This window comes from Myiozetetes cayanensis, unplaced genomic scaffold (assembly GCF_022539395.1).
Source record: "Myiozetetes cayanensis isolate MyiCay16 unplaced genomic scaffold, myiCay2020 scf2-11, whole genome shotgun sequence".
In the NCBI taxonomy this organism is placed as follows: Eukaryota; Metazoa; Chordata; class Aves; order Passeriformes; family Tyrannidae; genus Myiozetetes; species Myiozetetes cayanensis.
The window spans coordinates 42,766,302-42,770,571 of record NW_026087411.1 but is presented as its reverse complement, the minus strand read 5'-3'; the positions used below and the strand labels follow the sequence as shown (position 1 = coordinate 42,770,571).

Below are 4,270 nucleotides of genomic sequence, written 5' to 3'. Positions count from 1 at the left end.
TGTTCAAGTCCAAGCTATTTTAAAAATGCTTATATGTTGTCAATGATATCTGAATTTTTTTTTTATTCCTTAGGAGGCCTCATTTACACTGCTTCCTTGCTTACAAAAAATTGATAATTCTTCATCTTAAGTGCAGAATTGCAAAAATACTTCTTACCAAGGAGATAATATTCTATTGATAGATCTATGGTAACTGAAGAAAACAATACACTGTCCACTGCAAAACCACCCACACAGCTCCTGACTCTTCATCCTTTCTTTAGAATAACAACAAAAATAAGCCAGATGAATTGATCTTTTTCTTGAGCAGGTCATTTGCTTCTTAATCTTCCTAAGGTGAAATCCATCCTGTTGGAATGGGATACATATCGGGTTTACACGCTACTTAGTCCTGCTGAAGTCCCACTTGTGTTTAGGAAAATAAGTGAATCAGTTTTTGGACATGCCTTGTGCAGCCCACCAGAAGTAAGCAGTGGTTAGATATCATAGATAGTGATCTCTGTCCTAATACAAGCAAAAATTCACAGAAGGTTTTTTTCCTCTCCTGAAATTCGAGGCTCCTCCTTATGTTTGACCCAAGTACATCACGTTATTTCAGCCTTCAGCAAAACTCTTTCTCCTTCCTCTCCCTTCCTCCCTTCCACCTGGCTTACAAATTGTCCTCACTCCTCATAAATGCAGTAGAGCAGTCACTGGTAGTAAAATTAATTTGGCTAATACCAACCTCGAAAGCTGAAAGCTGGAAACCTACTTTAAAATTAATAGAAATGAAATTTTCTCACAGCTGATCTGATTTGACCATGTTGCTTAGCAGTGCTGACTTTATAACCAAGGTATAATGTATCCCTAGTGAATTCCTACTTGGTTACCCACTTCTCAAATCAATTTTTGTGTGATCCAGTAAAGATATCAATTAGCTTATTTTGATAATTTTTAAAAAGTTAAAATGACCTAATGTTTTCAGTAGCTTTACCTAAGCATACACAGAAATCTTTCTGACAAACTTTAAGGAGTGCACAAAAGTATATAGTAGGCATAAGATTCAATGGAAAATCAGAGCGTAAATATATGTACTAGAGAAAGAAAAGAGTCTAGAAAAAACGTGCATTTGTTGAATACTTACCACTTGAGCTCTTCTCCAAGAGTCAAGGTCAAATGCTTTTGGAACAATAGGCTAGGGTAAAACCCATTTTGCAGTTGCTACTGTTTTGCTTGTAGTTGTTTGCGGTCCTTTTATAAAATCTCCTTATGCACATAAAAGAATCATGTGACTCCTTTACTAAATTCCATATTTATAGTGAAATAGTTTGATGTATAGACTCACAGAGAAGCAGAGATACAACTAATACAGTATCTGTTTATTTGTTTTTCACACGTTTTTCAAAACTTGCCTGGATTTTTTGGATACTGCCCTGTATGACTGAGTAAGCTTACATTTTTTCCAAGTCATTCATAAGTTTTACTGTAAAAGAGAATGATAATGTTATTGCAGTAACCGAGGCAGGAGAGGAGGAAAAAAAAAAAAGTCAAAATCTTATTTCCATGCAGCTTAAACTCCATAGAGGAACTTCTCAGGAGAGAATAATTCTTTTTTTAAATAAATTTCATATCAGCTAGAATTTTGAACTGTATTCCAGTCATAACTTATTAATTCATTGAAATTTATTTAAGCTTTTGGGGGTTTTTAGACTAATGGACTTGGAAACTGCCATGACACTTTTCAGGTTCATGTTACAGCTAAACCAGAAGGATGATAAGGGCACTATTTTATCATCTCTGCACTTTTCCATGTTTTTACTTTCATTCCCTGTAACTATCAAAGAGTTATATTGGCTTGGTGTGAGGCACACAAATATTTTAGCCAGTAGTAATTAGGATTAACAATGGGCTGTCATCCGGGTGCTTCAGACTGCTTGAATCAAAACCCATAGCATGAAACCAAAGCAAGATTTGAGTTCAGCCCCAGGGGACCCTCAGAGAAACAGCAAGTCTGTTTGGAATGTTAAAGGCAGGAAAAAAAGTGGAAGAAGGGCAGACAAATCTGCCACTTCAGAGAGGGGCACATAACTGTTGATTTCAAGGATGGCAGACAGGATACTCTAGTTTTCAGCTGTCCTGTGGTCTGACATCTCACTTGCAGCAGCAAGTCATGGGACTTGCTTCTGGACTGCATCTGCTGGTTTCATTTCATTCAAAAATCATCAGGTTCACACACTCCAGGATGACTCTGCAGCAAGAACCACAACGTGAATAGTGAGAGTGGTCAGGAGATTCCCATCAAAAGCACACACATCTCATCTACGACACTAAAATCCATCTGAGTTCATGTGCTAGGTTTTTCAATTAGACCTTGGAAAATTCCACAGACATGGTCAGGAGGGAATAAAATGATCTAAAACAATAGTCCCTCTCTTCTTCCCTCACTGAGGCTGTACAGGGAAGGTTAACGATAGAACTAGGCATTATTTTACTCTTTCCATCTCAAGGAGCTGCACAATAGAGAGAAAAATCTGTGTTACAACTGTGCTGAGGATTGGTTCTAGCACTAAACATTTTCTCAGGGATCTTCAGGAATTTATGTGGTTGTGAAAATATGCTCTCTACCTAGTTAACTTTTTCCTTCTGTTCCTGACTGTCTCTTACCCTCTGTTTACAGAATCGGCCCTAATGGTCACTGGAACCTCCCAGGACTACTGCATTGTAAACAATAAGCAAAACAATAATGCACAAAAGAATGTGTCTATCAGACAGAATGACTTAGTTCTTCAATTGCTATTATGTAAATTTAATCAGATATGACCAAAATTTTTCATTCAAGTTTTCATTGCCAAAAAGCTTTGGTAGATTGTTTTGACCCAGACAAAACAATTACAGAATTGTCTGAACTATAAATATTCCTGTTTCTTTCTTTAACCTTGGCTTGCATTTCTTTTTCCTCTGTTCAAGCAATACATTTCATTCTAAAAGGTTTAAGGGGAGTGAATAACAAAATTAATAAATAAAAAAAAATATAAGACAGATACATAACAGAACCCCCCCGTGGTTTATCTATCCTTCACTAGTCATGAGAAAAGAGTTCTGAGTTCTTACAAAGGTTATACCCCTTGGGCAGATTTCTGAAGATTATGAAGATTGAGACTATAGGCTTAACATGAATTAATAGCTAGTGTTCTGCAATCCCCTCACAATATGATGTGTTTGTGTGCTTATGAAGCAACTTGGAAGGTTAATGAGTAGAAGTGCATACTCCACATAATCATTTAAACTAATTCTATTTACAAAAATAAAAATTAGCAGATTGTCTGCATCTTTGCTTTTGGGCATCAAATAAAATATGTAAAATGTTTCCTGATTACTATTATCCGCTTATGTCTAAATAATGTCAAACACTAGGTATTTCTACAGCCCCAATCCCATCCCTACACTCAGAGTTCTTTGGTTACAGGCCCATAACCCAAGGCCAGGTGATTTATCTGCCAGTGCTTATGTTAAGCACTTCTCTTGCCATATCAAATGGAAACTATAAATGATGTTGAAACACCTCGTTAAACCATGAGTATCATTGATAAATAGGAACTATATCACAGAAATTAGTCATGGCAGAACTGTCCTAGGCCACAGGTTCATAGAATCATATATTCAATACTTACTAACATTGTAAATATAATAATAATAATAATAATAATAATAATAATAATAATAATAATGGCCAGTCTTCGCGAGCGAAGATCCGGGGAAGGTCTTTCCACCTTCCAGCCTGCGCATTGGATTTTTTAGGTGAGACACAGTGTGCGCGGAACTGAGCCCACCCTTTAATCCTAAGGTTCATCTGCCGGGGCCAAGCAAGCTTGGACGGTGACAGCGAGGTCCTTAGGACGTAGATGGATTGCCTATTAAGGGTTAATGAGCTCCATCAGCCCGGAGAGTGGCCCTGACCGGGAATCGAACCCGGGTCTCGGCGGTGGCAGCGCCGCGCCTTTACCACTAGACCACCAGGGGCTCCCTGTAAATATACGCAACTACAAAATTAACCATATTTACAGTGGGAAGAGGCTATTACAAGGACTTTTTGCAGTCTTGAGAACATAGTTAGACCACTGATGTGCAGCTGTATCTGGTTGCTGTGGAGTCCTTGGTTCATGCTCCACCCTTTCAACAGCTGTGCAGGGTGCAGAGTGGTTCCTCCATCCATCCAAACAGTACTGCTGGGCTGAGGTTTCATTTCTGAGTGTCCACTAGTAAGAGCAGAGGTGAGTGCCATGAAAATGGG

The 4,270-nt window shown here is 38.2% G+C and overlaps 1 non-coding gene across 1 annotated transcript; it reads right to left on the bottom strand.

The window, feature by feature from the left end:
- Positions 1-3,927: 3,927 nt before the first annotated feature.
- On the bottom strand, positions 3,928-4,000 carry TRNAG-GCC (transfer RNA glycine (anticodon GCC)). The gene has a single exon. It is a non-coding gene; the product is annotated as a tRNA-Gly (tRNA).
- Positions 4,001-4,270: the final 270 nt, after the last annotated feature.